This window comes from Brachyhypopomus gauderio, chromosome 12, assembly GCF_052324685.1.
Source record: "Brachyhypopomus gauderio isolate BG-103 chromosome 12, BGAUD_0.2, whole genome shotgun sequence".
Lineage (NCBI taxonomy): Eukaryota > Metazoa > Chordata > Actinopteri > Gymnotiformes > Hypopomidae > Brachyhypopomus > Brachyhypopomus gauderio.
In genome coordinates, this window is record NC_135222.1 from 2,324,237 (window position 1) to 2,349,815 (window position 25,579).

General features: G+C 41.1%; 1 long non-coding RNA gene across 1 annotated transcript; it reads right to left on the reverse strand.

The window, feature by feature from the left end:
- Positions 1–13,978: 13,978 nt before the first annotated feature.
- On the reverse strand, positions 13,979–21,832 carry LOC143527745 (uncharacterized). Its single transcript, XR_013134256.1, has 5 exons — positions 21,636–21,832; positions 21,483–21,541; positions 17,586–17,798; positions 17,433–17,491; positions 13,979–14,028 (listed from the first exon to the last, which is right to left on the reverse strand). It is a non-coding gene; the product is annotated as an uncharacterized LOC143527745 (long non-coding RNA).
- Between the last annotated feature and the right edge of the window lie 3,747 nt (positions 21,833–25,579).

Here is a 25,579-nt window from a genome sequence, read left to right on the forward strand (position 1 = left end):
TAGAGATGCCACCTTTGTTGCAAGTCAGTTTGTGCAATTTCTGCCCTGCTAGATCTGCCCTGGTCTCTGTGACATGGAAACATCTAGGAACAATGAAAGAACCCTTGATGTGGCTGGAACACATAACAATCGGCCATCCTAGGGTGCAGCACTCTCTACAGACCTCCACACGGCCTCTGGAAACATCATGAGCCCAAGAATCGTGCTAGGAGCTTCATGAAATGGGTTTCCATGGCCGAGTAGCTGCAAACAAGCCAAAACAAGCCAAAGATCATTATGCATGCCAAGCGTAGGCTGGAGCAGTGCAAAGCACATCACCACTGGAGTGTGGTAGAAATGTGGAAATGTGTTCACTGGAGTGATGTATCACACTTCATTATCTGGCAGTCTGATGGACAAATCTGGGTTTGGCGTATGCCAAAAGAGCACTACAAACCAGAATGCATAATGTCAACAGCGAAGGTCGTTGGAGAAAGGATATTGTCTGGGGCTATTTTCCAAAGCTTGGGAGGGGCCCCTTAGCGCAAGTGAAAGATGGTGTTAATGTTACATCATATAAAGACATTTTAAACAACTATGCTTTCCAGCAATTTGGAGAAGGTTTTACCCTCTTCCAGCAGGACTGCAGGGTACAAAGTGGGGTCCATAAAGACATGCGTTTGGTGTAAAGGAACTCTGGTACAGAGACCTGACCTAAACCCCACTGAACACTATCTGACATATATTGGAACATATAACTGCCCGCGGCATGTGTACTATAGGTATGATGGTCAAGTAACCACGTACTTTTGGCCAAAGGGTATAAGCATGTTCATCTTGGTTGTGAGCTTTTATTATCTAACACCTATAGGAACTAAACTTATACTCCTTAAAGATAATGTCGTCCGAAAGGTGTCTCACCTCTGTAATGGAGGACAAGCTAATCAATAGTTTTATATTATTTAAGGTGTCATACTATAATAAGAGGAGAGACAAAAGGCCCCTCAGAGGTCAATAATCTTTTGAAATACATAATTGCCTGAATTTTTAATTGAGAGCGGAAAAAAACCTTTCATAGACATGTATAATTGTAAACGCACAGTCCACTGTCCAGGAGTGTTTTCACATTAATTGTATTAATTTAAAAGGACCTTATTTGGGCTTGTATAAATTGCTGCAATTATTCAAGTTTTTTAAATACATATAGCTTATTTCCATAAAGTATTATTGTTCTAAATATATTCAAGAGGTGTTCAGCAAAGCATAAAAGGGCACAAAATGAATGCACAGCATTAGTTGCAAAAACTAATTTTAAGTATTTGGTCTCGTGAGTAAGAGGAGCAAAAAAAAAAAGAATGTGAACCTTCTTACTGCAGAATTACAATACTGGGTATTTACTTCAGCAGCTGGTGTAGCCAGTGTCTAGGATATACTGCCTACTATAGTATAAATGGTAACTGATGCCAATATTTACTGTATAGTGTTTTTACTGTTTAATATTGTTGTATAAATGGTAATCATACAATGCCATATTTGTTTTGTTGAGCATTTTGCTTGCTGTGCCCAATGACTCATGCTTTTCTTCACATAGGAAAAAAATGGAACTTAATGAACCAAGACTTTGAATTTAATTGCGGTCTGTGATTGTTCTTGTTTTATCTCAATCTTGACTGGCTGTGCTATTTCCTCTCACTCCTACTGCTGTTTGCTATTTTATTTTCCTTCAATTGCTGTAAAACATTCAGTGCAAGTTGTTTACATGTGCTATATAAATAAATAAACCTACACTTAAATAAATATAACACTTATAGCTTTGTGCAAAACGTCGGAATAAGACGAAACAGATGTGTGAAACCATACATATAATTACATATTACCTTATATGGTTCATTTACAGTAGATGTAATGTCAAACATAAATATATCATTTATAAACTATAAAATGGTCATACTTTACATGTTGGTATCTGCTGATCCATAAAGGGCCTGAAGCTTTAACTATTATCATCAGAATTCTACTTTTTCAACAACATTTAAATTTACATGCTTCTGTTTTCCAACATTTTTAGGAATGGAATCAGAAATCACAATACCTGACACAGAATGTGAAAGCTCTTCCATGAAATCCTCACCTGGTGTCTCTCCTCTGTTACCACCCCAATGGCTTTCAGCTGGCGGAACTGAAGCAATGCTTAGATCAACCCCTCAAACTTGGACCGCGAGAGGCAGAAAAAAGTTGAAATATGTATTTGCCATTCCACAGCAAGAAAGCTAAGTGGCATTTGATTCGTTTAAAGATTTGCCACCTACCAGCGAGCAGTTGTAAACACAGCTAGAGGATATAACTCGAGCAAAGGAAAATGACCTCTGTATGGTGCGAGGCCCAAAATCGTACAGACCTTCAATTTTCCCACAAAAGACATCCCTGCTGGTCGGGCTTCACAGTCACCACACAGACTCCATTAGGAAGATTGGATTATGGGAGCAGCGCACTGTGCACTGGAGCCGTCCCCCCGTCCAGTCTGATTTTAATGTTAATTCTACCATTGTAAAAGTACAAAGGGCACAATGCACAAGAGATATCCTTGTCAACAAAATCTCAAATAGCGACATGCGGTAACGGACTCCTCTTAAGAATAGAAATAATCTGCAACTGAAATCTGTGCCTATTTCCCTGTCAAACTTTGTTAACCCATACAATGCACATGAGAAAACTGAGTATGCCCCCTTTCTTTCATTCAATCTTCTGCCTACGGCCTAATTCAAGCGAGTATAGTTATTCCTGTATGAAACCTGGAGGTTTCAGGACTGTAGTGTCAATGAACGATCTTCCATTGCCCTAACAAAATAATGCGGCTACATTCACGTTGTTTGGTGCAATATCACTTGCTTGTTCGGTGGCGGTTACCTTAGTAAGCCTCTCAGAGGCTGCGGTGTAGGCTACGTGATTGAGTCCTGCCCCTAGAGAGGGTCTGCTTGTTTAGGGGCCGACGCATGGAACTGGGGGGGGCGGGCTCCTGCAACAGCCCAACCAGTGGGAACTAAATGTTAACTTGAACAAACAAACCAGGCATTTGGCATTTCAGGCAATTAGCACACATCTCTGAAAGGTTGAGGATGTCGTTTATAAATGTTGAGAGTCTCTACGAACCATCTCGGAACGTAGTACAGCTCTCATATTTCCGCACCATAACAAATGCAGACCGCCATGCTGATGCTTCTTTGCCTCTAAATAAAGAAACCAAATGCTCCAAGAGGCATGTGCAGACTAGACTAAAGCTGGTGATGTCAGCAGTCACATTTAAATCACTCATTGGCTGAAACTCTTCCAAATGTAGGGCACCAATCAAGACGCAGATGCAGAAATAAGGTATCCAATTGCATCACTCCCCAGTGCTTGAGACATTTCTGAACTGAATCTTCATTTTAATGCTAGTAGTGTTGAATTCTCCACAAATCTGGACTGTAGGCAGGCTTTTTTAAATGTGTCGTGCCTCGAGTACATTATTCCTCTCTTCACCAAGGTGCTTTCAGAATGAAATCATTCACTGAATTTTACTCATAGCTTTGATTGAAGGCACCCTGCTTCATAATCTGTCTAGCAAGTAATATATTTCATATTGCAAGGATGTATATTAAAAAAAGCTAGTTTTCCCAAGCGTGTTTTTTTTTTTCCCCCAGAGATACAAACGCGAACATGGACGGGTGTGGAATCTGATCAGCAATTCCGCAATATTTATCACGGTAGCTAATTTGCGAAGGCTTTAATTAGTCATTCACGACATCCTGCGACGGCACATTTGCCCACATATCCAGTCACGGTAATTACTCAGGTGGCATAAGCTGAGTTGCCCCTTTGTGAGAGGATCTTCTCCTGGTCACTGGCCGCTGGACAGCCTTGCTGAAAGGCTTGGTTGCGTCTCTGAGTGACTGCCTGTCAGCAGAGCACTCTGGTTTCAGACCAGAGCAGAGCTCAGGTGACTGGAAGTCCGTACGCTCACAAAGCCTCTGTGCGAATCCCCCGGAGCCCTGCCACGCCTCAGCCAGAGGCTCCGCCCCCTCTCAGCTGCTCTCAGCTTCGGAGAGTCGCTGGGGCCCACTGTTACTCATCACTGTTACTCATCACTGTTACTCATCACTGCATACAATTAGATGAGGAGTCTGCGTGCCTGAATGTTAGCTGTGAGCTAATAATCCATTGTCCTGCTGTCAAGATTCACTCATCAGAAACTGCAATTTTGACAATAGGCCCAATGCACTAAGCCTTGTTATATGAAGTGCTGATAACTCATATAAAGGCACTCACAACTGCAATCATTTTACATCCTTCTGCTGTATTATTCACACTTTGAAGTCTATTACAGTATAATACTGCTAAGACATTGAGCAAAACGTCCCAGTCCACTCCGTAAGACCTGGCAATAAAGCGTGCAGAAATGTCACACAAATAATGTCTGTGTGAGTGAACTTTCTAACAGTGATCCAGTGCATAGGCGACGGCTACTTGATGATGTAGAGGGCAGGGGCACTAACACGTATGAGCAAGGCACAGCATGTCAGAGGAAGGTGCACGCCAGCCATTTTGCTCGAAAATTGATCGGTCACACTTACATTCAACGAGTGCGCAAATGCTTCTCATTCCTCTTCTATTTGTCCGAGGCACAGCACTCTCCAGTCCCAGTGAAGGCTCTGCCATCTACACACCACACATGCAAAAACATTTAGTACAGGTTCAGTGTTCAAGCATTGGTTCAAATATTTGTGTCAAATGTAAACCTGTGACACTGGAGACACATTTTATTTTTATTTATTTTTTTAATTCTTTTATTTTGTGTCTTCATGAATGTATGAATATTATTATTATATTCTTTTAATATCGATGTCAGAAATGCAATTGCTTTAAAGATTTTAGAAATGGTTTGGGTTGGGAAAAATAGGTCATTTTTACAAACAAAGAAGCTACATGTTAGTACACCTTTTCCTCCTGAAAACATGCTAAAGAAAACGGCACTTATTTGTTCATTCATTTACTCATTCATTCATTATTCATTCATTTGACAAGGACACTAGATATATTTTGACTATTCTGGAATTAGTGGATGTGGATAAAATTTCACCCAAATAAGCAAAAGTATTCTTAGTAACCACTGGGGTATTGTCTAGGTCTGTGAGCTCATTGTTTAGTTCTGGAGAACAGACGTGCCACATCAAAGCCATTACCTTTAAGACTGATCAGTCATTTAGATCAGAGGTTACCTCCAACTCTTGTCCTTACCTTTAAAACCAATCAGCCACTCAGATTAGAGGTTACCTCGAAGTCTTGTCTGGCCAGCTGTCTCTCCTAAAACATAATAACCATTGTATTGTTAAATAACCATTGTATTGATGTCACACCTAAAATTCACCTGTTTTCATTACATCTGAGCCTTTCTGGTGAGCAAAAGGCTAGTGTCCACCACCACACCCCCCACCAGTTCTTGTTTTCTCCTTTTGTCTGCAGTCATCTTTGTTCTTGCTTATGAAAGCAAGCCTGGCAAGACTCCTTTCGGTGGGTACAGCAACAGAACTTCAATCCTGATGGATAATTATCATAAAGATCCTCTCTGACACTTAACTCTGCTTTTAAGAAAAAGAACACAGAAATGAGAACACACAAAAAAAGGATTGCACATTTTCAAGAGTAGGGGTAGGGGGGGTGTTTTTAAAAGAGAAGGAAATCAAAGCACCTCGCAGTGTTACGCCACGTTCACTGTTAGCTTGTCTGCTCCCCCACTGCTTCTGAGAGAGTCTTCAGATCCACTTCAGATCCAGCAAGAAACTGACCCCCCAAAAGGATTTTTTAAATACAATAAAGCCCACACAAGAAAATGTGGATGATGTGACAGATGAACGTGTAATGTGACAGCAACCTAATGTTTTCCACCTGCTCCTTTCAACAACCCCAGGAGGAGAAAAAAAGAGGAACATTTGCTGTTGTTGTTGTTGTTACTGTGTTTATTTACTGCAGCACATGGCCGTTCGTTTTCACTACAAGAATCCCATGCAGATGTGTTGCAAACACAAACACACTGATGCTTTGCTGCTCTACCTACACTCTTTACACGTACTGATCATTACGCGTTCCTGCTGGTCCAGGACACCACTTATCTCCTAACCCCGTACGGTGATTGGCCCACGAGGGAAGACGCGAGACACAAAACAGCAAAAGAGCTCGCAAGCAAAACAACGAAAGAGCAATGTCTAAGATCCTCTCATGCAAGCCATGAGAAATATTCAAATGAAAACTGTTTGAGGTTTTTTTTTTCTTTGTCTTTTTTTCTGGCACATAAGCTGATAGAAAACCCTCTCTGTTGGCACCAGACTGTCTGACACAAACTCAAATTGATTCCTAATTGAGTTTGTATGGATTTTGTATCCGGCTTTTGTTGGTTACATTAAGACCTGACTAGTCTCATTTTACTATGGGCTGTGCAGACGAAAGGCAGCTGATATATATGACAGTGGCTTGCATTATGAGTATTGAAACTGTTGAAATAAAAAAGAATTTCTTTCTCTTACAATTTAGTTGAGTATTTCGCATTCTTATTGAATCAAAGGAAATTTTCAATGACCTAAGAAGCTCAGGACTTTATTGTATAACTGGTCAATAAAACGAAATATTTTTAGTAATGTATTACAAATAAATAATGCATTACAAAAAGAAATAAATTTCACTCGGACGTGGCGCCGAAAGGTAAAAGGAAACGTGTCCAAGATGCTTCTGTGATGCGTGAATGTGTGCAAACGACATTTCCACATTGGGGAGCGTGTATGCCGGGGGGGAGTGTGGATTGGAGGAGTAAGGGCAAACACAGATGGGCTCACATCCTGAGGGACAGGGCAGTGCGGCGCGGGGGACGGCCCGATCTGCCGGGGAGACTGGAAAGGGCCCAAACTGGGCCTGCGCTTGGCTGATGAGGGGGGATTAGCACTGCCACCCCCCCTCCCCCCCCCCCCACGCTCGTCGAAAGGTCTGCAGGAAGATCTGGCAGAGGGCTGGATTGCAGGGGGCACGCAGACCACGTGCACTGTGCTGTCGGACACCGTGCCCGGCAACCATCCAGTCCGAAGCCGTCTGGATGAAAGTTAATATAATAACACAAGGCCGATGTTGTGGCTCACTAACAGAATTGAGCAGAGCGTGCACGGAGGAGGGCACCTGAGGCAGCAGGGAGACCCTACATCTTTCAACCTCCATCCTCTGACCTGTTATTAGAAGCACCCGGCAAAATGTCCTTCACTTAATCATAACCCGTTACATGGTGTCATGGTATCTGACCACTGCTATGCGCAAAGCAAGAGCTCCTCTAGCAGGGCACAAAACAGGCTGCAGTTCATTCTCACTGAAGCGGTGAGGTCCAACTCCAGCAGCTGTCCCGTTTGTGCACAGCTAGCTGTGGCATGTTTGACGCTAAGACGGGAGACGTGTGCAAGAATTAGAACAGGGCCAAGCTGATGGGCCAACGCAAACCTGTTCATCTTGTTTATGATGACAAGCCGAGAACAAAATAGCAGTAGCGAACGTACGATGCCGGACAAAACGATGACTCACTGTTCTACACATAAATCAGCTCACCAAGTTGGCAGACGACAATGTAAGAGAAGTCGCGTCAGTTGTTAGCCTGAATTAGTATAGCAAGATCCAGCAAGGCTATCAATTACTAGCGGCTGCCGGAGGTAAAGCGCGACATTATTTCAGCTGAGGAGAAAACTAAAGTAAATGAATGGGACCAAAAGCAGGGAACAGTTCTGATAAAGATGGGACAGCACACAGGTCAGTCCAGGAGCAGAAGGTGTGTAGAAGATCTGTGTGCGCTGGTGGCATTACCAGGTGTGCTAGCAGGCCTCTGAGGTCCGTGCTAACAACCCTGATCATATCCTGTCAGGTGGTAACACTCAGGGCACCACAGAAAGACATGTGCTTTCTGGACATGGATCCAGTCCAAGATGTGGATGTGGAGTAAATGTGACCATTTATGGCCGTTGTCCACTGGAAAATCGTTTTGAAGGTCTGAACAACGCTTAACGCACACCTTAGGAGAAATAAAAATACAAAAGTGGGGTACCAAGAATGCGCTGGTCTGTCTTAACAGGACAGTAAAACAATCTTTTCACAGTGCAGTGAGCATTCCAGCGGCGCTAAAATGGCATCTTCGGGCATTTTGTTGCAGACCAGCGAGTTTTGGAAGCAATAACTGCAGGCTGGTCTGAGATCATGTCTGTGAATGAGGGTGGAGCTTCTCAAGATCCAAACACTGTTGCCTAAAGACTTGATTAAAAGAGCTTCTGCAAAGCCCTTACAGCAAGTAATGTCTCTAAAGTCTTTGTTTGTTTGTTTGTGTGTTTTTTCTTTCCAAGAAGGGCTACAACAGTCTACAACAGTTCTTGCCCAATTTCAAGTGAGATGAATTGTTGCCAGATGCAAGCTGGAAGCCTCATTGTTTGCTTTTTAAAGCAAAGTTCTCTAGTATAATATACACTGTGCAGTGTAGCAAAGGTCTGCTGTAGAATTAATAAAATCTCCTTAGTTTATTAAAATGTCCAATTATTTGCATCAAAGGAAAGGAGAGAGTCACCAGTATAGTTAATTTAACTCTCGATTCAGTGGGTCAGCTAAGGGGGTGAAAGCAATTTAGCACACTCTATAGAGACTTCAAATTCATTTTTTAAATAGACCAACATATTTTGTGTTTATTGGTCTCGGCCATTTATGTGATAAAGCACAGGACGCTTGGAGAAGTTCAGTGATGAAGAGAAATAACTAAGAATGCCTGTCCTATTAATTCATTGAGACTTAATTAGTTTTTTCCTTCTCACTACTGGAAAATGACTTGAAAAATAAGATGGTAATTGTACAGATAAACAGAATGAGAACCGTGCCATTTAGCAGGGGAAATACCACATGTAGAAAGCATAATTACAGTAAAACGTCTTAAATTTAGAATCAAGCAATGCACATAAAATACTGGGCATTTTTTATTTATTTTCTAAATGAATATGTAGATACTAGTGGTGGGCCGTTATCAGCATTAATGGCGTTCGATAATGTGATACTCTTATCGGGCGATATAAAAATATCACCATTAATCTATTCTTAAAGTTGTGTTGGGAGCTGGGTCAAAATGGGTAAGCAAACTATGATGACTTTCACCTTGATAGTTTAGCTCGGTGTATTCCTAACCAAATTGCACAGTAGGGGGCGAGAACGAGTTTTCAAACCTGTGAATTACAAAGACTACCACAACAAATCGCACGTGTGCTTACATGGATGCAGCCACAAAGCCGCCAGGTTTGCTTCATGGAAAATTCTTTTTTAAGAAGCTTCCTAATGGAGACATTGACAAGACTAAAGTTGTTTGCACCTTATGCAACGCAGAATTAGTTTATTGTAGGAGTTCTACCAGTCTGAAGTACCATTTAAACACAAAGCACCCGTTTGCTAATGCTGCTGACGCTGGGTCAAGCACTGATACAGCCCAGGGGAAGAGTCCCCGCCGCCGAAAACAGGTTAAATGTACTAAATGTTGGCTTACATTTCAAATCTCATGTTTAGCTGAATAAACATGTTATCAACCCCTTTTAATGTACAGTATGTAGGCTTACAAATTCATGTTTGACTGAATATGCCCTCTTAGGGCGTACTCACACTAGGCACGGTTTGCTGGATCCGTGCTGGGGCCCGGTTATCCCCCCTCCCCACTCCCCCGCTGGCCTGCACTCACACTCGCTTCAGCAACCCGGCCCGAGCACGCTTACGTCATCACAACGCCGCTTTATTTGGAAAAAAAGCGCGCTCGCACAACACTATAGAGCTCATGATTTTCTTTTTATTGTATTTTTGGAGTCGTTTTGGAAGTGCAGAAACAGTGTGCAAACACAGATTTATCGATCATTTAACACAACGATTGTCTGCTAATCGCTTTGCCGCTATGACTGTTTAACGTGAGCGTCGCATCACTGATGTCATGTTTGAGTTCCAGCGAAATGAACCAATCAGACGAGGCACCAAGCGGGCCCGGGCACGGATAGCGCTCACACTAGAAGCGAACCGTGCCCGAGTCCACATGAATCGTGCCCTGGCCCACCTCTTCAAAGCGGGCCCGAGCACGGTTAACTGATCCGGGCCCGGGCACGGTTGGAGCGCTCACACTAGCCAAACGAACCGTGCTTCGGCAGGCAACCGTGCCCGGGCCCGGATCGCAGAGCCTAGTGTGAGTACGCCCTTAAAGTATGTAGGCTTACAGTACTATTTTCATGTTTAACTGAATAAACCGTTGAACACGAGTACATTTTATTGAGCATGTTTTTTTTCTTCAAGTATCAAAGTAGGGCCCCCCCACAACGTGACAATAACTTTGGGATATAATTGTGACTGGGTATTTTGAAGTAGTTGTAGTGCATAAGGTTATGTGACAGTATGTATCTATTAGGGGTGGGCATAGATAATTTTTTTAAATCTAGATTAATCTCACTGAAATCTTGAAATTAATCTAGATTAATCTATATTAAAATGGTTCATATGCGTGCTACCCAAGTAATGACTAAAAGTCAGTTTTTGAGATAGGGTTTCTTAATACAGAGGATGCATTAGACCAGGGGCTCATCTCCTGTTTCCAAAATGCATCAATGACTGCTTGAGAAAGCTGTTCTACTTTGATACTTGAAGAAAAAAAACATGCCGGTCGCCCCCGGTTACAGCGGCAGTGGTCCTGTTTTTGGTCACGTGATGTTCGTCCCTCAGGTGGGCGGGACCCGTGATCCGTCTCACCTGAGGGTCGTTTGTTCGTCTATATATGTCTTGTCTTTGTACCAGTTGACTGCTGGTTATTATTTCCTTCATTTGGAACAATGCACGGGTTTTTGGTTTGCACACTTTCTATTAAACCATCCTCTTTCCCTGAGACTTGGCGTGATCGCTTCCTTTTTAGTTGCTCACACTGCCTGTCACAGTTATCCACATATATTACACGAAAGTTTCTGTTTACATCAACTTACATTACATTTCACACATGAATTAATCACTACTACAATTAAATTTTTCAAACTTTGCTTGTTACCTGAGAATCAACCGTTTGGAGGACTTCACAGATCTGTAAAAATCTGGAGAGTGAAATGCATACATGCTACTTTTCCAAAGTCATAGACAAACCTCCTTTCATAACTTTCAACCACTTTCAAACCACATAACTTTAATCACTTTCAAAGCACAATTCAAATCATTTTTGAAATCAAGAGAAAAAATCCATGAAAACAAATGTAATTGTCATGTTAGTATAACTAACATTTTCTTTAACAAAATGTTAAGTAGTTGTAATTAGTATTTTTGGAAGTCATATGAAAAATTTGTTTTGAGAGAATTTACCCATATTTACAGTATGTATCTATTAGGGGTGGGCATAGATTCATTTTTTTTACCCATATATTATTTATTTTCCATAGTTCTGTTTTTTTCTTTTACACTGCCAGTGTTGTTTTACATAGATTTGAATTTGAATTACCATGGATATCCTGTGATGGTGATTGCATCAGAAGTGTGCTGTGTTACTTTTGTAAGATTTGATGTGTTCGGCAGACTTTGTACTGAAAAGTGAGTTTTGTTGTGACACAGAACTCTTACATCATGGCAGTCCCCAAACCTGATTGCTATTTTCTTCCGGTTTTCACCTGGGGTCCTTTCCAAGCCTCGTGAATGAAAGGGTTCCAGCTGTTTTGTAAAAGAGAGACAGCGGCCATCTCTTTCTTCCCCCCCTGGCACTGTCCTTCAGGGCTCTAAATGAGTGACAATGCCAAAATAGATGCCATCTGCAGCCATAAAAGATCCTGATAAGTGCCGATGCCCAGCGAGCTGCGTGAGCTAATAGGACAAACACTAACACTCTGAAGGCGTGGCCTTTCCCTGCTTCCTCCTATCATCAATTGCAGGAGCAATCCTGCCATTTTCGCTCCACCAATCACGGGCCATCGCAGAGGAAATGGGATGGGGAGAGGAAGCGATTTGAGAGGATCTGGAACAGGGCCAGGGTCTCCAGGCAGAGCTGTGGCGTGTGGCGTCCTTTCGCTGCACATCTGAGAGCGAGGAGGCACTAATTACAGCCTGATGATCAGAGACTGGCGGTGACATCTTGTCAGCTGACCTTCCTTCAGCTCCTGCTGCTGTGCCTCCATCCACCACTCTGGGGCACTGGGGAGGTACGCACTGCGGTCAGGTGCCAGTGTGTTAATAGTGTGAATATGAATTAACAGCATGTTTCACTCAGTGTGTGTGCGTGTGTGTGGGTGTGCACGTGTGCATGTGTGCATGAGTGTGTGGGATTGGGTGGGTCGCTGTGAGTGTGTGGGGGGCAGTACTTTGTGTTTCATTCAGTGTGTGTGTGTGTGTGTGTGTGTGTGTGTTTGTGTGGCTGTGTGTGTGTTTGTGTGGCTGGTTGGCTGTGTGTGTGTAGCTTGGTGGCTGTGTGTGTGTGGAGGAGAGTGTGTTTGTGGGGGGGTGCTTGGAGCTGGTGCAAAGAAAAAACTCATTTTAGTAACTCTGGAAGTCTTTGTAAATAGGAGAAATAGGAAGCCTTTAATACATAATCATTGTTTTGTTATTTTTAAGCAGTAAAATAGATACTATTATTCTATCAATGTCCCCTGTAAACTTACAAGCAGGCATTGTTGTTCCAACCATTGTAGGAGCTCTGGTTGAACCTAATTCCATTTGGACACTCTGAACTTCAGCAACCTTTCATTGAAGAGATCACCGGGGAAGTGTGTGTGAGAAACCCTGTACTTAATTTACTCCAAGAATGCTGTGCAACAGTAAACCCTGCTCGTACTGGCCAGCCCAGCTAACCCTGCTCGCACTGGCCAGCCCAGTTAACCCTGCTCGCACTGGCCGGCCCAGTTAACCCTGCTCGTACTGGCCAGCCCAGCTAATCCTGCTATCACTGACCAGCCCAGCTAACCCTGCTCTCACTGACCAGCCCAGTTAACCCTGCTCTCACTGACCAGCCCAGTTAACCCTGCTCGCACTGGTCAGCCCAGCTAACCCTGCTCGCACTGGCCAGCCCAGTTAACCCTGCTCGCACTGGCCGGCCCAGTTAACCCTGCTCGCACTGGCCGGCCCAGTTAACCCTGCTTGCACTCGCCAGCCCAGCTAACCCTGCTCACACTGGCCAGCCCAGTTAACCCTGCTCGCACTGGATAGCCCAGTTAACCCTGCTCGCACTGGCCAGCCCAGTTAACCCTGCTCGCACTGGCCAGCCCAGTTAACCCTGCTCGCACTGGCCAGCCCAGTTAACCCTGCTCGCACTGGCCAGCCCAGCTAACTTTGATTTTCTTCTTCAGTTTTCGTTTTTAGGAGAAATACGACTTGAATGAAACACTGGGGTGAATAAATACAAGCAACACTGAATATTTAATATTGATTGAATACTTGTTCTATTAGCCTATTCTGGATGGATAGTACAGATCATTGTGGTAATAGTGCTTTAAAAAGGGGATGGATAAATATCAGTAGTGGACATTCATTTCCAATAGAGGACAGTTTGAACAAGAGGCTTTCTTCCTATCTGAAACTGTGTAACCTATCAATGCAGAAATGAAGAGTAAGGGTCACTACACTTTAATGAAGAGTAAGGGTCACTACACTTTAATGAAGAGTAAGGGTCACTACACTTTAATCACCTTGGTGTAAACACATTTATAATATGCATGTCACTATTTTACTAGAGATCTGCATTCCAACTGCTTCTGCATTTCCAGCCCTTACGGCCTCCAACCTCGATGACATGTCAATTATTCACTACACTCCCAAAAATACCCAGGCAAATGATCAGATGACAGAATACCAGCTTACTCACTAGATCCCCACACTAGATCCCCACACTAGATGCACTGCTGTGTACAGAAATGTAGCCGTGTCTTTAAGTTGCTTACCTGCCTAGTTTTGCCAAGCATAATCTTTAGCTCCTGTTACGAGACACGTCTGCACTGGCCATCAAAGCAGCGGAGAGCAGGAGAAGCGTCACTGGCAGGAAGAAATGACAAGGAAGAAATCTGAAGATTGACTTGTATCATTTTAGCTTGTGTATTATTTAAATCAGCAACATGTGAATGTAGAGGTTCAGAGAGAGAGCAATGCATCAAGCATGGAGTGAACATTTTTACATTTTATCCATTGTTTCTCCTTGTCATTTGATTTATATGTGTGTATAACATTTTAACAAAAGCAACCAGCTGTAATCAGATAGCATGGTAACTGCCAGTGCTTTATTGATACTACGCTCTAATAAGTCTTTTTTCCTAAAGGTTAAACAAGGTTAAGCAAATTGAAGATGTACTCTTCGATATTCAGTAATCAAATTCTATTTTCCCCTCCATACAACAGATTCAAAATTGAAGAAGGTTTTGCTTCGCAAAAAGGATTTCAGCTGTGCATGCCTTGAGTTTTCTGTGCATATTAATGTATAAAAAAAATGTATAAATGACAAGTGCATAAAAGCAAGTCAAGACAAATAAAGACGAGGTTGACGAGGTTGACGAGGTTGACGAGGTTGATGAAAACCGTACAGCTCTTGTTTTGTTGGTATTGGACATTGATAAACCATGTTCATGATGGCAGAATCATCAAATCATTAAACTTCTTTCCACTTTCAGTATGATTTCCTGTTTCATAGTGGCACAGTGCAACGATGCCAATGTTGAACAGACTCATTAGTCAGGGAGTCCGCAAGACGTGTCCCTGTAATTATTAGGTGCACAGATGACTGTGTTGGAAGGGAAATGTTTATTCCAGCTGACTGGTCCAACAACAGTCAATTTTGTGCTATTTTCCATTAGAGTTTACACCACTCAGAAGAGGACTGAGGAAACATCGACCAAATTACAAGGCCTGTCATCTTGCTTTGCATGAAGAACACACCATTAGCACCATTAGCACTCTGCTGCATAGCGTAACTGTGACTCGGAGCACTGCATTCTTTACCATGCCAAAAAAAGCTTGAATGCTGAAATGTTGAAAGGGTGATACTGTACACTGCAATACAGCAACAATGGGTGTCAGCATGACTTAGCTAAGGGAGCATATTCAACCCATTCACTCCGAGGGTGAGTTCTTTGCTCTCCCTAGCAACTGAAAGAGAGAGGAGAGAAAGGGGAAGTAGAGACAGAAAGAGCCAGAGAAAGAAAGAGAGAAAGACAGAGAAAAAGGGACAGAGGCAGAGAGGGGTGGGAGGTGCAAATAAGAAAGTAAGCAAACAAGGATCGGCTCTGGATTAGGAAAAAAGCCTCAACCAAAATCACATCTTAGGTAATGAAAACCAATGGAGTTTAGCCTATAAAAAGGTTTATCCTCAGTACTCATACAAGCCTGCAGGGGTAAGAAAATTAACAATCTGGAAAAGAAGAAAATGGTGGGGAAAATCTATTAATCTGTACTTCTCTACTTTAAATACCTATCTTTATTTTAAACAAATATCCATTTACAGGAGATTATAAAGATCTGCGTGTTTTAAAGAGATATCGGACTGAAAAACAGCATCCCAATTATTAGAACAAGAAAAGTGTAGTTCTATCTATCTATCTATCTATCTATCTATCTATCTATCTATCTATCTATCTATCTATCTATCTTCTTTATTTTAGGTTTTCAGAGATTTAATTAAATATTTACCAATATTTATTAGTAGTAAAATCCTTTGTATGAAGAACAATGAAATTAAACAACAGAAAAGTAACCAACATCATTATGTTAATACCGACTATGACTTACAGTAGCTTATGATAAAAATAACTGAAAAGGACTCATATGCATAATTATTATGCAAATGGTGTGACAAAAGATATAAGAGAACTATAGAAATAGCTGCTTTTAACCTTTGGTGTATTGAAACATGACATCTCATTTAAAGCTGTGAAAAGAGCAATTATAATATTTGATGAACTGAAAAACAAACCGTCAAATGAAAATGAGTAAGAGGGGCAGAAACTTGCAGTATATGCACCAAATTTAAAGTTTTTACCGTCCATTAAACACCTGCTATGAATTATATCCCCTCAGCCTGGTAACCTTGTTTCATTGTTGAGTGTGAGCAGCGAATCTCTCTGTCCCATTCTAAATCTATATTTCTTAGCAGAGGCTCTAGAGAACGAGGTAAAGGATCAACCTCAAGACATGGCAAATTATACCTTTCAACTTAATTCGACATGCCAACAGATACATCAGCTGGCCTGTGTTCACACTGCACTACTCTCTATTTTTACATTCTCTTTTTTCCTTTTGTTATTTTATTTTTTGGTAGCGCTTTTGGTAACCAGAAACAGCAATATTACCACATTAACAGGCTGGGTTTTTTTGTGTGTGAGCCATGAACACGTATCTCTCTGGTGCATCTTTGTGATAATCAGTATTAGAGCTGAACCCTGCATACATTTATTCTTGGAGAAAACTAATTTTATGTGTTCCTTTTCTCTTAAGGGTTTCAAGCGATGTTCTTGCTCCACCACATTAGTGGTTGTAGAGTAACAAAGTGTTTCAAGTATCAGACACAAGGTAACTGGCTGCTTCTTGTAATTGATTTCTCCTTTGAGAAGGACCCTTTTAGCCCCTCATTCAGATCGTAAGAAGCACTATCACAACTTTACTTTACTGTTCTAAAATCAGAGGCATTTGTTAATTTGTTCATTCAATAATGCTAAAATAATTTCTAAACCTACTTTCAACCTTGCTTTCAACCTTTCTTGGAATGTAATCTAGGTACAATTTGATCCAAATTCTTGCATTGATAAAAATTAATACAAATTAAAGTGTAACAAATTTTTTATAACTAGTTTTTAACTAATGATTTTGCACACCCTTAACCCAGCCCAACCCTAAAGAGATATACAATCACGCCTCGGACCAGCTTCGGACCTCATTGTCTCCTTGAAAAATGTGCATCTTCAAATATAGTCAAATAAATAAAAGAGCTGATCTGGTTATTAAAAAAATAACAATAATAATAATAAATTTGACTTCTGTGCAGTTTGAGCACGGTGGAATAACCACAGTTGCTCTGAGAACGGGACATGAGAATGAGGCAAACCAGAGCGCCAGGGGTCTGTGAAGTGAACTGGCCTTTTAGTTTGCTGGGATAAATTGGTACCATATGGTGCGATGACAGGATCGCTCAATCTTCTGTGTACCTGAACAGCACATTAATCATTTTGGGGTGGATATTCTTTCCCTTTCATCGCACAGGAATTTCCAAAGAGTCCCAACTTAATTCCTTCACATATGCACATTTACATGTTGTGTATATGAGGAGCCATGCAGGACTGCTGAGCCTTAGACGCAAAACGAGCTTTATTTACATTTAACCTCAATCAGAAGAACCTGTCTTTAAAGGTGATGTATTAGAATGTGGATAGATATATAGATAAACCTCAGCCTACCTGTGAAACTCGATGCACCACACTCCCTCTGGCCTTATAATAACCCACCATATGAAGTACTGACCAGAAAAAGAGAAAGAAAAAGAGAGTGATGGCTGAACAAAAGAGAAAAAGATAAATATTTCACTTCTTGAGTGTTGTAGTAGTTATTACATTAATTGGTTGTTTTGTTATATTTTTTTCTTTCTCTTCAGTGGCTGCCAGCACATGCATGTCCTGCCGGGGTGGCGGAGGGCCAGAGACGGGTCAGGTGCCTGAGAACCGGGAGAACCGAGGTGCTGGAGCTCCCCCTTCATGCCAGAGGTGTGATGTCCCGGTCTTTCACTGCGCCTAGAGGCCAGCGGCTGCTGTCTGAGGTGATGGTCCCTTTGAATGAAGAGATGGACAAAGATACAACACCAGGCTTTTACCGCCCTGTGTCTATGTCTTACAAAGAAATTAATATGGAAGGGTCGAGTGTGAAAGATCGAGTTCATTTAAATAAATGCACTACAAATTCCAATAAAATGCCTTTGCAATGTTTACACTCACTTTGCCCTCACTTTGTCATATTTATACAGGTGGGAAAATGTATATATATATATATATATATATATATATATATATATATATATATATATATATATATATATATATATATAATGTTAATGATAATAATTCAGTGTATGGAGTTGTATATGGCTGCCTGCTAAATTCAAATACTTTTTAAATATTTCTAGTTATACTTCAAGCTATGCCCCACTGACCTGGAGCCAGCTGTAACAGTCCAAGCATGCATCAGATTCTCTAGCCTTCTCGTGCTTACAATAATAATCTTCTCAAGAGACGAGGAGACAACTTTAACCTCGTGTTTCCTATTCCACCACTAGGAAGCCATACTGCATGTCTGAAGCTTTTCACAGATTGACAGCCGGTCTTTCTCAAGAGAAAAACCACGGTGTATGGTTGCAGTAAGCACCCTGCTGTTGAAATATGTTCTCATTATTGCAATCAGGTTACACAGCTAGCTAAGCATATAAGTGAGCTGCTTAGCCTCATTCTGAAGAATATGATCATCCATGTTAATTGGCAAATATTGTTGCTCATGTATCATATCTCATATACATAACTTATATTAGCATCTTTTCACATTAGGTCACCACAGCATTGTATGGGATATATTTTACATTTAATCAGAATTTAATATATGGATCCCAACCAACATCCTGTGTTTATTTACCTGAGATTCCACAGTCATCTCATCTTCTCATAGCCTAAGACTTATTTTAACACTGGTCACTGGTAGCATATTGGAAATTGAAAATTCTTTGGGTTGTTTGTAGTACTGGTTAAATTTTTTACTTTCATATTGTTTGCGGGGAGGCTAATTATGAGTCAAATGTATGTCCATTTTGTGTTTTGTGTAGCCTAATAATTCCTCAAAATATTGAATCTTCATTTGTAGGTTTATGGCTTTTTGAAGGCCAAAGTCATAGAAATGCATGGTCACATGATTACTAAACTAAAGATGATTGATTACATCTTTCAATATATCTATTAAAATATCTGTCTATACACCTGATAGAAAAAAACAGCAGACAGCCACTCCCATACCCCCCCCACAAAAAAAAAAACGCAGGAGGACGAGAGACTGAGTCCATGATACAAATGAAATAATTCAGTGATGTGAAAGAATCTTTTTTTTTCACCAAAAACGTATAGCAGATGTATGCCTATCTAGCTCTAGCCCTGAATAAAACATAGCTCCTGATAATTGGCTGGGGCAGTGTTTACTTTCCCCTCCCCCACCTATGCCCCCCCAATCCCCTTCCTCTCTTTCTTATTGATAATTTTTTTTCCTGAAGCTTCTGCCCCTTTTTACTACAAGATCAAAGTCACTGTCACACGCCTCCAGAGGAGACACACAGGGCCATGTCTGGCCTGTAGTGCGTCTTTACTCAACCCATGATTAAAGAACGCATACAGGGAGGTATAGAACACTGCAGACGACCAAGGGAGTCCTGAACGCACTTTTTATTTTTTAACAGGATTCAGATAAATGTACAGGCCAAGCAATCTTCAGAGCAAACAATAGGGTCTAAGCAAATGACTGGGCAAATGAGGTCAACATCCAAGATTAGTGTTAGCCCTATTATGCAGAAGCGCCCCCTAGTGGGCCCGCCGGCGGGCCCAGCTCCTTTACGGCGATATAAAACATATTAAACATTAATGAATCTCCGAACAACAGCGCTTAAATCAAAATTTCCTATCCCATCTACATGCCTACCGAGTTTCAGCCGTCTACGTGCAGCCGATCGCGAGATATCCGGCTTTGAAGTTGACCACAAAAGTGCACCCCGCGAGGGGGTCTCCCGACATATCCGTTTACAAAACATATTTATGTTGTGAAATGTCTTAATGTTTTGTCACCTAAAAATCGTTTACTAATAAGGCTTTCATTTAAGACCTTAACAGCGTAGATCCGTTGTGGTTAAGTACCTTAAAAAGCTTGCTCACCTCACTGCAAAATTTTCCAAAATCCGCTTCCTGAATGAGACACTCCGACAAATCTGCCCCCTAAGCGTCACAGAAGCATTCTTAACGCTGATTTGACCCCTCATTACAAAGCTGCAGCGGTTCTGCTTTGATTTGAGTGGTTTTTATTGGTCTAAAGTGGGGTAGTGACTTTGAGTGACAGGTTTTACAACCTCTCCCACGGCGAGGTGCGAAGGGGAGGGGGGGAGGGTGAACCAATAAGCCCACAGAGACAAGCTGGCGCCTCAGAAGTGATTGAAAGCTGTTCTAACCAATAGTGTACATCCTTCCGAAGCTAGCCAGCCCTCATATGACATGATTGGTCAAGTATATTTTTAAATTGAGCCCTCGGAAACTGGCGCTTCATTTCCAATTTCGGCCGCTAGCATAGCAACATAAGCTAACCCTTTGCTAACCTAAGCTAAGCTCCCCAGAACACACTGTTCGGCGAAACTGAAGCAGCCATGGATTATTTTGTTCGTTTTTATGCGGATTGTGGATACTTTTGAACATAAACGGATTACTTTGTGTGGAATATATGAGCAATTTTCGGAATTTTCGCCAACCCGGAAGTAAGACGGTACACCGGCTACGACGCGATTCTACGTACTGTGAGTGACAATGGATAATTTTTCATAAGCGATATTGTACAAAATATATATTCTAATACTAAACATTAACTAAGCGTTAGATTATAAACAGTTTTAGAGCGTTTGAGTGCTGCAGCACTCTGTATCGTGTCGGATGCTACCGGAGTTGGCTACGGTAACCTAGCTTATGCTGTCGGACTATATTGGACATAAATATGATATCATAACGTTCATATTTGGACATGGAATTTATTCATTGGAATTTTCTGGTCTTTCTGTAATATGTGCAGCGTTGTTGTTTGAAATGGCTCATCGGTTTCGTGTATGGAATTTGTTAGCATGTTAGCTTGGTTGACTAAGGGTGTGTACCGGGTGTGGCATATTTAGACATGGGTGTGGTGCACTTGACATACCTTGGATAAAGCTGAATAACTTTTCAATGCTTGCATGGATTTGCTCCATTTTTTCTGTGTTGTTAGAAAAGACCCTAGCGAAATTTATTGTAATTTCTGATACCTAATTTGAATAACTATGTGAATATACATTCCAGTCATGTTCAAGTTCAAGTCAGCATTTGTGACATTCCTGGCATATTAGCATCTGCAATAGAGGCTCTAAAATAAACCAAATTATGTGAATATGATACTGAAGTGTATTAATATGTTCCCCCAACTGCCTACTTCAGTTTGAGCCATGAATGATAATTTTCCTATATGTACAACTTGAGATATCTAGTTTTAATGTGAACTATGTCAAAAATGTTAAAAATGGCCACTGGGTGTGCGAATATGCACATTTACATGTTGTGTATATGAGGAGCCATGCAGGACTGCTGAGCCTTAGACGCAAAACGAGCTTTATTTACATTTAACCTCAATCAGAAGAACCTGTCTTTAAAGGTGATGTATTAGAATGTGGATAGATATATAGATAAACCTCAGCCTACCTGTGAAACTCGATGCACCACACTCCCTCTGGCCTTATAATAACCCACCATATGAAGTACTGACCAGAAAAAGAGAAAGAAAAAGAGAGTGATGGCTGAACAAAAGAGAAAAAGATAAATATTTCACTTCTTGAGTGTTGTAGTAGTTATTACATTAATTGGTTGTTTTGTTATATTTTTTTCTTTCTCTTCAGTGGCTGCCAGCACATGCATGTCCTGCCGGGGTGGCGGAGGGCCAGAGACGGGTCAGGTGCCTGAGAACCGGGAGAACCGAGGTGCTGGAGCTCCCCCTTCATGCCAGAGGTGTGATGTCCCGGTCTTTCACTGCGCCTAGAGGCCAGCGGCTGCTGTCTGAGGTGATGGTCCCTTTGAATGAAGAGATGGACAAAGATACAACACCAGGCTTTTACCGCCCTGTGTCTATGTCTTACAAAGAAATTAATATGGAAGGGTCGAGTGTGAAAGATCGAGTTCATTTAAATAAATGCACTACAAATTCCAATAAAATGCCTTTGCAATGTTTACACTCACTTTGCCCTCACTTTGTCATATTTATACAGGTGGGAAAATGTATATATATATATATATATATATATATATATATATATATATATATATATATATATATATATATATATATATATATATATATATATATATAATGTTAATGATAATAATTCAGTGTATGGAGTTGTATATGGCTGCCTGCTAAATTCAAATACTTTTTAAATATTTCTAGTTATACTTCAAGCTATGCCCCACTGACCTGGAGCCAGCTGTAACAGTCCAAGCATGCATCAGATTCTCTAGCCTTCTCGTGCTTACAATAATAATCTTCTCAAGAGACGAGGAGACAACTTTAACCTCGTGTTTCCTATTCCACCACTAGGAAGCCATACTGCATGTCTGAAGCTTTTCACAGATTGACAGCCGGTCTTTCTCAAGAGAAAAACCACGGTGTATGGTTGCAGTAAGCACCCTGCTGTTGAAATATGTTCTCATTATTGCAATCAGGTTACACAGCTAGCTAAGCATATAAGTGAGCTGCTTAGCCTCATTCTGAAGAATATGATCATCCATGTTAATTGGCAAATATTGTTGCTCATGTATCATATCTCATATACATAACTTATATTAGCATCTTTTCACATTAGGTCACCACAGCATTGTATGGGATATATTTTACATTTAATCAGAATTTAATATATGGATCCCAACCAACATCCTGTGTTTATTTACCTGAGATTCCACAGTCATCTCATCTTCTCATAGCCTAAGACTTATTTTAACACTGGTCACTGGTAGCATATTGGAAATTGAAAATTCTTTGGGTTGTTTGTAGTACTGGTTAAATTTTTTACTTTCATATTGTTTGCGGGGAGGCTAATTATGAGTCAAATGTATGTCCATTTTGTGTTTTGTGTAGCCTAATAATTCCTCAAAATATTGAATCTTCATTTGTAGGTTTATGGCTTTTTGAAGGCCAAAGTCATAGAAATGCATGGTCACATGATTACTAAACTAAAGATGATTGATTACATCTTTCAATATATCTATTAAAATATCTGTCTATACACCTGATAGAAAAAAACAGCAGACAGCCACTCCCATACCCCCCCCACAAAAAAAAAAACGCAGGAGGACGAGAGACTGAGTCCATGATACAAATGAAATAATTCAGTGATGTGAAAGAATCTTTTTTTTTCACCAAAAACGTATAGCAGATGTATGCCTATCTAGCTCTAGCCCTGAATAAAACATAGCTCCTGATAATTGGCTGGGGCAGTGTTTACTTTCCCCTCCCCCACCTATGCCCCCCCAATCCCCTTCCTCTCTTTCTTATTGATAATTTTTTTTCCTGAAGCTTCTGCCCCTTTTTACTACAAGATCAAAGTCACTGTCACACGCCTCCAGAGGAGACACACAGGGCCATGTCTGGCCTGTAGTGCGTCTTTACTCAACCCATGATTAAAGAACGCATACAGGGAGGTATAGAACACTGCAGACGACCAAGGGAGTCCTGAACGCACTTTTTATTTTTTAACAGGATTCAGATAAATGTACAGGCCAAGCAATCTTCAGAGCAAACAATAGGGTCTAAGCAAATGACTGGGCAAATGAGGTCAACATCCAAGATTAGTGTTAGCTCAGCAGGCAATAAAACCGCACTGTAGTAAAACAAAAAAAAAAAAAACCTCGCAATGTCCTCTTTCTAAAGGATCCTATGTGTTCAAAGATGCCAAATCAAATACAGAAATTACATTTATTTTGTTCTTCATTTGGAATTCAAAAAATTACTCTCAGGAAGAGAGTCCACCAGGTTTTATACACTGAACAATTGCAATTTTTTTCAGTATATGTCAAACTATTTTTTTCACTGAAAAAAATCCACCTTTTTAGATCACAGAGAGATGTGTCTTTCTTTTCTGGGAGAAAAAAGTGTTTTTCTTTCCCTCTACTTCACTCAATGGGGAAGTTCTACCAGAGGCAGCATTTCAATTTGTAGCCAGTGTGTTCTGAAGTAGACGGCACATCTTCTGGGCTCACTAAAGTGTACACTTCTCTCTTCCCTAGGGTGTGGCGGCACTGGTGCAGAAAAAAGTGAACTGCAGAGGACCCCACTGTTTAGCAAACATTCCTACTGTGAAGAGAAATTAATAATTCAAAGCCGTGGACCAAGACAACCTCGCTCTGTACCACATAAGGTTGGTCATAAGCACAGTGCTGGCTTATACAAACTCCTATCTCTCTCACTTCAGGTGGATCTCTTAATTTTGCATCAATTACTTTAACACAGCTTGCTTAAAGGGATTTGCTGTTGTTTGGAAAACTAGTGGGATATGTACTGAAGCAAATGGCTCCCAGGAAGCAGGTAATTCACCTGTCTCTCTGCTGGAGCACACTGCATCCTCTAATGCTCTTGGACAAAGAAGTGTTACTTCTGATTTCTCCATACAGCCAGGACATGGTGTAAAATGAAGACCAGGCAGCAGATGAGGAAGACACCTTATCTCTGTATGTCCAGGAACTGCTCGCAGGACCTCTTTACAGTTTTGTCCAAAAGCGATTTCTCAGCCTGCGCCATTTTCAGAATGTGCGCTGCATTAAATTTTGCCGTTCAATCAGCAGGCACTCGTGCACCAGCCAACAACACAAACCCCCTACCTGATATTACACTACGAGAACACAAACCCCCTACCTGATATTACACTACGAGAACACAAACCCCCTACCTGATATTACACTACGAGAACACACAATCTACTCTTAAGCAGATTAATAACCAAACAAAACGACATTTTGGCCGAACACCTTATGTAACAGAGGCGTTCCGGTGAAAAACAGCATCCGATTAAGAAACGATGCACCAAGCAGCAGACACATCAGGCATGGAATAATGTGAGAGCACCTATGCGTGCCCAGTGACAGAGAATAGACAGAACTAGTGGCCCATTTTCCTGGTGTCGGACAGCGCCATATGGCAGACGCTTACTCCTGCTTCTTAGTTGCACTTGAAACTGTATTTGTATGCAAGCATAATGGTGATCACCGTTAATTAAAAACACTGGGGGAGTGGAGGAGGGTAGCAAGTTCATAGAGTGTACACTACAAAAACATAGTCCCAAAGGCCTTGAGGCTTAATGTAAGGCAAGTCCTTGAAGGCAACCAAGTATCAAGGACAGCAAAACTTTCTGACTTGCTGTCAAATTGGACTTTAAATAGCACAAAAGTGGAGCTATACAGCATGGTTATGCCTTCAGTCAGCCTCTTGATAACAGTATGCACAAAATCCACTCGGGTTAGGGGAGAATGCATATTCAGCATTCAGTAATATGATCAGTGATTGCTTTAGTTTGCGGTATTTTGCCTCTACAAATGCTTTGGCTTGAGACTTTAATGTATATAGATAAATGTAAAAGTGGGCTTTATAAATTCATTTAATTAAAATGTCCATTATATAGTAAATAGGTCAATGTCTTTTGCATTGCATGCATTACTAGGTGATCATTTTTGACACTTTGCATGGCTAAGATGTAAACTACGTTAATTTGTACGTTGGATTTTTTGTTTTTAGTCACCAAAATTTGGATTTGGCT